A 13,174-nucleotide genomic window follows, 5' to 3' on the forward strand; every position below is an offset into this window, starting at 1 on the left:
TTTATGGGGGTTGTGTATTACACTAAGAGGGGAGTATGAATATTTGACTGGACTATGGGTGGAGGGAATGTTGTAATGTTAATGTGCCTTTTTGTTCAGGCAGCACCGTGACCACCACTAGGGGTTCAGGCGGGGTCCTAGGCACCGGGGCCAGCAGTGTTTTGACAACAGTAGAGCTAACAGCTGTGTATGTTGTATCTGTGTGCTGGTCTTCATTAAAAGTTCGAGTTGAGCATTATAAGAAGTACTTCACTTTACTACAGATATGTATGAGGGTTACTGTACAAGTACAAGTAGCTATGTTCTGGCACTGGAACGCATGACGCGCTGGCTTATGAAGGCAGGTCTCTCATCAGTGTCAGGTGTGTTGATTGCAGAGAGGCTGCAGTCGGACCCAGAGAGGAACGCCAGTGGGTGTGTCCCGAGGTGTGCTCAGTGGAGCGCACAGCAGAATGAGAGGCGGCAGGTGTGTGATCCGTAACAAGCTGTGCATCACATGCAGGTCTGGCTTTCCCTACAGGCGAACAAGGCAGCCGCCAAATAGCATAATGTAAAAAAAAAAACAAGATAAAAGAAAATAATTATAATAAAAATACATAAATACATTTTTTTTGCACACACTGTACACATTATTGGAACGTTTTCTTAAAAAAACCCAACAATCTAACCTATAACCTATGACAAGACAGGAACCTGCTAAAACTGCTGGTGGAGAGAGACGACACATTGTATCACAATGGAAGAAGGCTAGTGGAGCAATTTTATCTGATCGATAATCTTTTACGATGATTATTGGAACATCAAAGTTAACCAATGCGGCCTACAAAACGAAGGAAGAAGGAGGAGGAAATACGGGCTGAAAGAAGTATATATGTGCATTTGGCTAATTAATTTTTAGCGTTAGCATCTTGACTTTTGGGCTAACGGCAGCAACAGGTTGTTGTTGCTGGTTTTTCTATTTAGGGATAGCAAGAGGAGCTCACATAAGGTACCTATAAGCTCAACTGGATGAACTTCTGAAGTTAACAGAAAGTAAATAAGCAGCATTTGTAAAGCAGAAAATTCCGAAATGCACAGAGGGTGAAAAAGTTGGTAACCCAAACTTAAACCGTACTTAATGTAAGCTCGGCTATTGACTCATTTGGCTGCAATGTCAGCTATTATCTGAATGAAATAATGGATGCTATTTGTGATGTGATGCAATCAGAACATATTTACAGCCAAGACAGACACATGGAGAGGTTGCTATCAAGGAAGAGATGGCACTGTGTTCTTTCAACTGAGTCTTGCCGTGAAGCATACTTGCCAACCTTGAGACCTCCGATTTCGGGAGGTGGGGGGCGGGGGGGCTAGGGGGGGGGCGTGGTTGGGGGGGCGGGGCATGGTTGGGGGCGTCGTTAAATGATAAATGATAAATGGGTTATACTTGTATAGCGCTTTTCTACCTTCAAGGTACTCAAAGTGCTTTGACAGTATTTCCATATTCACCCATTCATACACACATTCACACACTGATGGCGGGAGCTGCCATGCAAGGCGCTAACCAGCACCCATCAGGAGCAAGGGTGAAGTGTCTTGCCCAAGGACACAACGGACATGACTAGGATGGTAAAAGGTGGGAATTGAACCCCAGTAACCAGCAACCCTCCGATTGCTGGCACGGCCACTCTACCAACTTCGCCACGCCGAGAGGGGAGGAGTATATTTACAGCTAGAATTCACCAAGTCAAATATTTCATATATATATATATATATATATATATATATATATATATATATATATATATATATATATATATATATATATATATATATATATATATATATATATATATATATTAGGGCTGGGAATCTTTGGGTGTCCCACGATTCGATTCAAAATCGATTCTTGGGGTCACGATTCGATTCAGAATCAATTTTTTTTCAATTCAACACGATTCTCAATTCAAAAACGATTTTTTAAAATTTTTTTTTAATTTTTTTTTTTTTTTTTAATGAAAACAATACACAACAATACCGTAATAATGCAATACAATTTCAAAACAAAACCCGACCCAGCAACATTCAGAATAGCAATAAACAGAGCAATTGAGAGCAATTGAGGACACACAAACATGACACGGAACAATCTAAAAGTAGTGAGACAAAAATGAATATTGTCAACAACAGTATCAATATTAGTAACAATTTCAACATAGCAGTGATTAAAAATCCCTCATTAATATCATCATTACAAACATTAATAAAAAAAATAAATAAAAAAATGAACAATAGTGTCACAGTGGCTTACACTTGCATCGCATCTCATAAACTAAATGTCTAAAGATAATGTCAATGAGGGATTTTTAATCACTGCTATGTTGAAATTGTAACTAATATTGATACTGTTGTTGATAATATTAATTTTTGTTTCACTACTTTTGGTTTGTTCTGTGTCGTGTTTGTGTCTCCTCTCAATTGCTCTGTTTATTGCAGTTCTGAGTGTTGCTGGGTCGGGTTTGGTTTTGGAAGTGGATTGCATTGTTATGGTATTGCTGTGTATTGTTTTGTTGGATTGATTAATTAAAAAATAAATAAATAAATAAATAAATAATAATTAAAAAAAAATTATAAAAAAAATATATTAAAAAAAAAAAATCGATTTTTTAAAAATGAGAATCGATTCTGAATCGCACAACGTGAGAATCGCGATTCGAATTCGAATCGATTTTTTTCCCACACCCCTAATATATATATATACATCCTGAAAATATGCAAACAAAACTGTGTTTAGATAATTGATACTTCAAACTTGCATAAATAAATCTTAAGGAATATAGCATAACTTGGCTTCTGAGAGCTTCAAAATGTAATGAATAAAATGCTAAAGTTGTTGATAAACAAGCAATTATTTTAATAATTAAATATGGTCATTTTAAATGAATTATTATGATCATTTAAAATTAATTATTTCAAATATGTTTATTTTAATGTATAATTCTATGGCTGGATGTAATAAGGAGTCAGAAAAAATACAAATAAAAATACAATTCATTTTGGGTTTTTTAGCAAAATATAGTAAAAATGTATTTAGTTTTTTTAAAAAAAATTAATAAATATATTTATTTTAAAAGGTAAGATAAACATAATAATACAATTTATCTCTAGTCTGGATGATTTAGTTCTTGTCACCCTGTTGTCCTCCCGTCTCTTCCCCAAGGATGGCTCCATGAGCTGGGCAAACGCCTGGAGATGCCCTACGTCAATAACACGGTCGGCGGCCCGTCAGTCCGCAGCTCGTACATCGGCGCCCTCTACTTCACCCTCAGCAGCCTGACCAGCGTCTGCTTTTGCAACGTGTGCGCCAACACGGACGCCGAGAAGATCTTCTCCATCTGCACCATGCTTATCGGCGGTATGCCGGACGCCTCGTATGGAATAACGTGATTGGGCAGACACGCTGTTTATATCGTGGGAAAGTGGACGTGAAAAAAGGCTGTCCTCACTCAGGTCCGCATGGAGCTGGAGGAGGCGTGGCCTCCAGCTCCGGCTGAAAATCGGGAGATTTTCGGGAGAATATTTGTCCCGGGAGGTTTTCGGGAGAGGCGCTGAATTTCGGGAGTCTCCCGGAAAATTCGGGAGGGTTGGCAAGTATGCCGTGAAAAAACATGTACGTTTTACAGTTTTAGAATATGATTGCAAAAAATCATATTCTTTTTTTGCAGGGCAATTTCTTCCAATTATCTATGTTTTATTTATCAATAAATACAATATGATTATAAAATTTGTATCATATTAGAAAAAGTTATTTGGAGTTACAATGCAAGCAGAGACAGCAAGTACATTTGCTGGTGAGAGACAGACTCAACATGTAGATCCAGATGAGTGTTTGTTATTTGTAACAGGCTGTAGTAACAATAATTTTTCCATTAAATAGTCTAGCTTTGATGAGTGAGTGGGGTGTGTATGCTACTATGTGTGTGCATACAAGATTATGTGCAGGAATTAACACGATTGTATTACCAGGAGTTTGTGTGCGTTGTTTGGAGAGACAAACAAGTCCAAAGGGGCTGGGCAGAAAGAGGTCCGTGATCCAAGCGGGAGGTCCGTGGGGGCTGGAGAGAGGCGTCCTGATGTCCGGGTCCTAAGCAAGGGAAGTCGATGTTCGAGGGAGGCAGTCAGGTTCCAGAGGGAGATCCAGAGAAGTGAGGCGCACAGCTCACTTCCAAGGCGACGGGGGATACGGCAGAAACAGGGAAATGACAAGGACAAGTCAGCACAAGGAGCAAGGGAATATGGAGAGCAGTAACAGGAGAGGAGCCAGAGACGCGAAGATAACTGTAAACAGAGAACTACGTTTCGGCGCTGGATTATAGGCGGCATTGGTCTTTATACTTTCTCATCAGATCCAGGTACGCTGATTGCAGATTCCCCGCAGCCATGTAGGCCCGTGGCTGTGGTCTGAGCAGGGGCGTGTCCAGGTGCTCTTTCAGCAGAGCTCATTGCTGTTCCAGCAGCGGAGGGAATGACAGTATGAGCATGCGCCCTAGCAAAGTTTGGGGTCACCCAAACAATTTTGTGGAATAGCCTTCATTTCTAAGAACAAGAATAGACTGTCGAGTTTCAGATGAAAGTTCTCTTTTTCTGGCCATTTTGAGCGTTTAATTGACCCCACAAATGTGATGCTCCAGAAACTCAATCTGCTCAAAGGAAGGTCAGTTTTGTAGCTTCTGTAACGAGCTAAACTGTTTTCAGATGTGTGAACATGATTGCACAAGGGTTTTCTAATCATCAATTAGCCTTCTGAGCCAATGAGCAAACACATGGTACCATTAGAACACTGGAGTGATAGTTGCTGGAAATGGGCGTCTATACACCTATGTAGATATTGCACCAAAAACCAGACATTTGCAGCTAGAATAGTCATTTACCACATTAGCAATGTATAGAGTGTATTTCTTTAAAGTTAAGACTAGTTTAAAGTTATCTTCATTGAAAAGTTCAGTGCTTTTCCTTCAAAAATAAGGACATTTTAATGTGAGCCCAAACTTTTGAACGGTAGTGTATATATATATATATATATATATATATATATATATATATATATATATATATATATATATATACATATATATATATATATATATATATATATATATATATATATATATATATATATATATATATATATATATATATATATATATATATATATATATATATATATATATATATACATATATCAGTGGCGTGCAGTCACTAGAGGCAGGGGAGGCGGGGCCTCACCTGCCATCATGGAATGAAAAAAAATGTAAAAAGAAAAAAATAATAATTAAATTGTTATATGTATCCAGTGATTATACTAAAGTTATTTTCCATTTAACTTCACCAGTTTTAGATTATTTTTATTTTTATTTTCACATTTGCCGTTCAAATACTGAGAAGAGACGGTGCGGTGATCAGCAGCCAGTTGAGGCACGTCACTGATTTGTGCCTCAACATGGAATGTGCACAATGACTCGGCTAACTGCTGAGCTGCTGTGCAGTGAGACTGTATTGCTATATGAATTATATTATACATTTCCATAGTTTAGTTAGCTGAGGTATATAATGTACAGTGTATTTTGTCAACAACTGTATGTGTGTAACGTATTTTTTCAGCTGAGCATTCATAAAACTGCTGCCAAAGACGTACTGTCTGAGGCTCGCAGTAATCCGGCCTCCTGGTGGTAGAGGGCGGTAGTGATCCCAGAGATCATTCCTTGCCGCAGAAGAAAAAAAAAAAAAAAAGTTATCAATAATAAGTGCAGCGTTTTTTTATTTCCTCTCGCCTGAACTTTTATTAAAAACATGGAGGATTACATATGTAAAATAAAACAGTTTTCTAAACTGGACTTTCAATCGAAGCAGGAGGTAATAATTAGAGGTAGACCAACGCCGGAGCTAAAAGGTTTGCTTTTGACTTCGGGACAGAAGACTCATTCTTTTCAAACGGCGTGGTACACACGCAAAGGCTGGCTGTGTGGATGTCCAGCAAGAAAGGTAAGACCATAATAATGTTTTTTTTTATTAAATGTGCTTTTTTGTGTGCTAGTTTGTATGTGTAAAGAATGCTGGTATGAGCTTTTAAACATAACCCGTTAACTGCTGCCAATCACACGGTGAATAAGATACTATTTAGGGTTCATATGTTTGTAAATCTGACTGTGATGATGCAGTGCCTCACCAGACATTAACCTCACCGCACGCCACTGATATATATATATATATATATATATATATATATATATATATATATATATATATATATATATATATATATATATATATAATATATATATATATATATATATATATATATATATATGAGGCCGCCCCGAAGCAGTCAATCACCTTCATCAGAGCAGGACAGAAGGCAAGCCGCCAGCCCAACTTCTCAGGAGGGCTCCTGGCCACCGCTCGTGACTGGCAGCTCCATGTTGACCTGGGAAGGCAACTCAAGTTCCCGGCCAATATCGCTTCCACGTCACTCCGCCCAGACATGGTGTTAACATCGGAGTCATCCAAGCAAGTGGTGCTACTGGAGCTGACTGTTCCCTGGGAGGAGCGAATTGACGAAGCAAATGAGCGAAAGAGGGCCAAATACGCTGAGCTCACTGTAGAGTGTCGGAGTAACGGCTGGAGAGCCCGCTGTGAACCAGTCGAGATTGGGTGCAGAGGTTTTGCTGGTCACTCACTACAGCGTGTGTTCAGAATCCTTGGCATTAGAGGACTGCAGTCGAGAAAAGCCACCAAGAACATCCTAGAGGCCGCAGAAAAGGCCTCCCGGTGGCTGTGGATCCGTAGGGGGGATCCGTGGTGCGCTACTTGGACACAGGCCGGGGTCTGATCACCCCCGGCTGGGTCGCCCGGGCGAGGGTGTCTGATGATTAAAGACCCGAAACACCCTATGACCCCGGGTTTATCACTGATGACGTGTCCAAGCATCACCGTGAGGTGTATTCAAGTTCTATCACATCTGGCTGAGCCAGTGACCTCCAGGAAAGGCTGGATGACGTCCACGAAAAGAGTGGTGACAACTGGAGAGACAGTGGACAGCCCGGAGAGACGGCAACCGGGGTAGGGAAGGCCAGCCCCCTGACCTACAGCTCCCGCGAGGGGGCACCCAAATCTTGCTACGAAGAACCCTACAGGAAAATACCCCCAGGGATGCCCGAGAGGGGGGGAGGATGAGCATCCCAACAGGACGGATTTAATGGTTATGACCCAAGCAAATGGACAACGGATTACGAGCGCAGTCTGCATATGTGGCAAGGTCTGCAAGAACTCGAGAGGTCTGAAGATCCACCAGACTAAGATGGCCTGCCTTGGGAGGGAACAAGTGAAGCGACGCTCAGAAACGGCAGCAGATGCAACAGTTCCTGTTGTGCCTGCTGCAGAACCTGGTCAGACGGAGGAGGAGCCAGGTCCGGAGTCTCCCCACAGTACCCGGAACCTCCAAGCAACACGTTTCCCCCCACCAAGCAGAAAATCGGAACACCGCCGGGTAAAGTGGCCTGTCGCTAACAGCAAGGAGTGGACCAAGCTGGATGAGGACGTAGATGAAGCCCTGGAATCCATTTCGAAGGGTGACGCTGACCAGAAACTTCAAACCATGTGCTCCCTCATAATGAGCATAGGAGGTGAGCGTTTTGGAGTGGAACAGAAGCAAGGAGCAGCTAGAAACCCAGCAAAACTCAATCGGCGCGAAGTCAAGATAAGCGAGTTGAGGCAAGAACTCAAATCCTTAAGACGCCAGTTTAAGGCAGCCAAGGAAGAGGAGAGAACTCCTCTGTCAGAACTCACTAACATCGTAAGAAAGAAGCTCATCACGTTGAGGAGGGCCGAATGGCACCGAAGGAGGGGAAAGGAAAAGGCACGGAAGCGAAGCGCCTTCATAGGCAACCCCTTCACCTTCACTAAGAGGCTTTTGGGCCAGAAGCGAAGTGGTCACCTCGCTTGCCCTGTAGAAGAGATTGACCATCATCTCAATGCCACCTTCAGTGACTCTTCAAGAGATCAAGAGCTTGGCCCTTCTGAGGCACTGGTGACTCCAGCAGATCCAGTGTCCCAATTCAACAGTGATGAACCCACCCTGGCAGAGGTTAAGGAAGTTGTGAAAGCTGCTAGATCTGGTTCTGTCCCCGGCCCCAGCGGTGTACCCTACAAGGTCTACAAGCAGTGTCCACGGCTCCTCAAGCGTCTGTGGAAGATCTTGAAGGTGATTTGGCGGAGAGGGAAAGTCTCTGCTCAGTGGAGATACGCGGAGGGCGTCTGGATCCCGAAAGAAGAGAACTCCAGCAACATCGAGCAGTTTCGTATAATCTCGCTGCTCAGCGTTGAGAGCAAGATTTTCTTTAAGATCCTGTCCCAACGACTTACCGAGTTCCTCTTGAAGAATGCCTACATAGACACCTCTGTCCAGAAGGGGGGAGTACCTGGAGTGCCTGGGTGCCTGGAGCATACAGGAGTGGTGACACAGTTGATCCGGGAGGCAAGGGAGAACAAAGGAGATTTGGCAACTCTCTGGCTTGACTTAACCAACGCCTACGGATCTATCCCGCACAAACTTGTTGAAATAGCACTGACAAGACACCATGTTCCTGGGAAAATCTGTAACCTCATCATGGACTACTACAACAACTTCGAAGCAAGAGTCTCCTCAAGCCAAGTAACATCTGCCTGGCACCGCCTGGAGAAGGGCATAATCACTGGTTGTACAATCTCAGTGTCACTCTTCTCCTTGGCAATGAACATGATTGTCAAGTCTGCGGAGGTTGAATGCAGAGGGCCAAAATCAAGATCTGGGACCCGGCAGCCCCCCATAAGAGCTTTTATGGATGACTTGACAGTGATGACCACATCTGTGCCTGGGTGCAGGTGGCTCCTCCAGGGGCTTGAACGGCTCATCACATGGGCAAAGATGAGCTTCAAGCCAGCAAAGTCCAGGTCTCTGGTCCTAAAGAAAGGTAAAGTGGCCGACCATTTCCGCTTTACAGTTGGAGGGTACTTGATTCCAACGGTGACCGAAAGACCTGTTAAGAGCCTGGGCAAGATCTTTGATAGCTCCCTGAAGGACGCAGTGGCCTTGCAGCAGACAAAGAGCGACCTGACCTCATGGCTCACAGCCATCGACAAATCTGGTCTCCCAGGAAAGTTTAAAGCCTGGATGTACCAACACGGAGTCTTGCCTAGAATACTCTGGCCTCTGTTAATCTACGAGGTACCAATGACAACGGTTGAGGTACTAGAGAAGACCATCAGCCAGTTCCTGAGGAGATGGCTGGGGCTCCCTCGGTCCTTAAGCAGCATTGCTCTTTATGGCCATTCCACCAAGCTGCAGCTCCCTCTCAGGGGACTGTTGGAGGAATTCAAAGTCACCCGCTCCAGAGAGGTAATGATGTACAGAGACTCCGCAGATGTCAAGGTCGCCTCGGCAGGAATCGTTGTTAAGACCGGGAGGAAGTGGCAGGCACAAGAAGCCGTAAGCAGAGCAGAGGCGCGGCTGAGGCACAAAACCTTGTTGGGTACTGTGGCAAGGGGAAGGGCAGGCCTCGGCAGCTTTCCAAAGCCACGTTGGGACCGGGCCCGTGGCAAGGAGAAGCGCCAACTGGTCCAAGAGGAGATCCGTGCAGAGGTGGAGGAAGAACGTTGCTGCCGGATGGTCAGCATGTCCAAACAAGGGGCGTGGACAAGGTGGGAGCATGCAGAACCTCGAAAACTCACCTGGGCAGAGCTCTGGAGAGCTGAACCTCTGCGCACAAAATTCCTCATACAGTCTGTGTACGATGTCCTCCCATGCCCCGCCAACCTGCACATCTGGGGCCTAGCAGACACTCCGGAGTGTAAACTGTGCCAGAGGAGGGGCACCTTGGAGCACATCCTGAGCTGTTGCCCAAAGGCACTAGGGGAGGGGCGGTATCGCTGGCGCCACGACCAAGTTTTAAAAGCCCTGGCGGATTCTATCTGCGCAGCGATACAAAACAGCAAGTCCCAGGCCGCCCCGAAGCAGTCAATCACCTTCATCAGAGCAGGACAGAAGGCAAGCCGCCAGCCCAACTTCTCAGGAGGGCTCCTGGCCACCGCTCGTGACTGGCAGCTCCATGTTGACCTGGGAAGGCAACTCAAGTTCCCGGCCAATATCGCTTCCACGTCACTCCGCCCAGACATGGTGTTAACATCGGAGTCATCCAAGCAAGTGGTGCTACTGGAGCTGACTGTTCCCTGGGAGGAGCGAATTGACGAAGCAAATGAGCGAAAGAGGGCCAAATACGCTGAGCTCACTGTAGAGTGTCGGAGTAACGGCTGGAGAGCCCGCTGTGAACCAGTCGAGATTGGGTGCAGAGGTTTTGCTGGTCACTCACTACAGCGTGTGTTCAGAATCCTTGGCATTAGAGGACTGCAGTTGAGAAAAGCCACCAAGAACATCCTAGAGGCCGCAGAAAAGGCCTCCCGGTGGCTGTGGATCCGTAGGGGGGATCCGTGGTGCGCTACTTGGACACAGGCCGGGGTCTGATCACCCCCGGCTGGGTCGCCCGGGCGAGGGTGTCTGATGATTAAAGACCCGAAACACCCTATGACCCCGGGTTTATCACTGATGACGTGTCCAAGCATCACCGTGAGGTGTATTCAAGTTCTATATATATATATATATATATATATATATATATATTTATATATATATATATAAATATATATATATATATATATATATATATATATATATATATATATATATATATATATATATATATATATATATATATATATATATTTATATATATATATAAATATATATATATATATATATATATATATATATATATATATATATATATATATATTCACTACCGTTCAAAAGTTTGGGGTCACCCAAACAATTTTGTGGAATAGCCTTCATTTCTAAGAACAAGAATAGACTGTCGAGTTTCAGATGAAAGTTCTCTTTTTCTGGCCATTTTGAGCGTTTAATTGACCCCACAAATGTGATGCTCCAGAAACTCAATCTGCTCAAAGGAAGGTCAGTTTTGTAGCTTCTGTAACGAGCTAAACTGTTTTTAGATGTGTGAGCATGATTGCACAAGGGTTTTCTAATCATCTATCACTCCAGTGTTCTAATGGTACAATGTGTTTGCTCATTGGCTCAGAAGGCTAATTGATTAAGATTAAAGTACCAATGATTGTCACACACACACACTAGATGTGGTGAAATTTGTCCTCTGCATTTGTCCCATCCCCTTGGGGAGCAGTGGGCAGCAGCGGCGCCGCGCCTGGGAACCCATAGCCTCCCTGCTTGGCACTCAGCAACAAAGGGTTGGAGTTGGGGGTTAAATCACCAAAATGATTCCCGAGCGCGGCGCCGCTGCTGCCCACTGCTCCCCAAGGGGATGGGACAAATGCAGAGGACAAATTTCACCACATCTAGTGTGTGTGTGACAACCATTGGTACTTTAATCTTAATCAATTAGCCTTCTGAGCCAATGGGCAAACACATTGTACCATTCGAACACCGGAGTGATAGTTGCTGGAAATGGGCCTCTATACACCTATGTAGATATTGCACCAAAAACCAGACATTTGCAGCTAGAATAGTCATTTACCACATTAGCAATGTATAGAGTGTATTTCTTTAAAGTTAAGACTAGTTTAAAGTTATCTTCATTGAAAAGTACAGTGCTTTTCCTTCAAAAATAAGGACATTTCAATGTGAGCCCAAACTTTTGAACGGTAGTGTATATATATACTGTATATATATATATATATATATATATATATATATATATATATATATATATATATATATATATATATATATATATATATATATATATATATATATATATATATATATATCCAGCCATTTTCTACCACTTGTCCCTCTCTGGGTCGCGCGTGTGGCTGCAGCCTATCTCAGCTACATTCGGGCGGAATGTGTTGTACACCCTGGACAAGTCGCCACCTCATCACAGGGCCAACACAGATAGACAGACAACATTCACACACTAGGGCCAATTTAGTGTTGCCAATCAACCTATCCCCAGGTGCATGTCTTTGGAGGTGGGAGGAGATGGTAAACAGGCTACTGAGTATTCTTTATAGAGTAAAGCAAACAAAATGAATTATTTTTTAATTCGTTGTTTAGATTAGTCAATGGATTAGTTGTTAGAAAATGAGTCATTACTAGCAGCACTATTTATGTCAGGAATCATATTTCCCTCAATGAACCACAGCTCCCGCAATGTCAACAGCACTCATGCAGCATCATACTATGATGCTCGGTCGCAGCGTGCTTGACGACGATCTTGCTACGCTCTTGTGTTGCCAGATATTTTTACATTTATGTTTGTGTTGTTGACTTTTAGTGTATAGTATACTACTATACAAGCTGCACACTGACTACTCTAAAGTGTATCCAAGTTTATTTCGTGTAATTTTGCCCTTTGAGAAGATCCAGTAAAATACTTTATGAAATGTGGGGATCACAAATAAAGATAACAGCAAAGTAACCTGCTTTCATTTCATGATGCACAAATCTAATACACACAGCGTCTTGTTGATGTTGTGAAGAAAAGCACAGTCAGACACAGTCAGATGGTATCAGTGCCATACAGTACCTAATGCATGCATAATTAATACAGAAAGAAAAGCATGAAATGGTCAATAAGCCTTTGGGCACAGGTTGTAAATGTGCTGTCAGGCCACTGCAGTTGTACACTTGTACTTTTAACTTGTGTACGACTGCAGTAGTACTAGTGCATACTGCCTTACCAGTGTACTACTATTGTACACTGTACTGTCGTTCCTCAAATGGATTTATGACATCCATGCACATTTCTCATTTTGTTTGTCAAAGTGTGCAGCTATGCTGACGTCCTTTAGCGCAAGAACAGAGGAGTTCCATAATAATAAAAGAAATCATGCAAATCATCACAAACAATAAAGTATCACAAACAATAGTATATGAAGAGCAGAAGCAATAACTCAATAATTATTTTATTGCCTTCTTTTCTCTCATCTGCATCCTTCACTGTGAACCAGCGCCTTCTTTACAGTACAGTCGTACTGTTGTGCAAATGATGTCGTTCATCAAAGTAATGATGTCCGCGTCACATGTTGGCGCACGCGGCGAGCTAATGTTTAATGGCGGTAGATAATG

General features: G+C 43.0%; 1 pseudogene; it reads left to right on the top strand.

The window, feature by feature from the left end:
- The first annotated feature begins 7,517 nt into the window (after positions 1-7,517).
- On the top strand, positions 7,518-10,571 carry LOC133661873 (uncharacterized; annotated as a pseudogene).
- Positions 10,572-13,174: the final 2,603 nt, after the last annotated feature.

Source organism: Entelurus aequoreus, linkage group LG01 (assembly GCF_033978785.1).
Source record: "Entelurus aequoreus isolate RoL-2023_Sb linkage group LG01, RoL_Eaeq_v1.1, whole genome shotgun sequence".
NCBI classification, from domain to species: Eukaryota; Metazoa; Chordata; class Actinopteri; order Syngnathiformes; family Syngnathidae; genus Entelurus; species Entelurus aequoreus.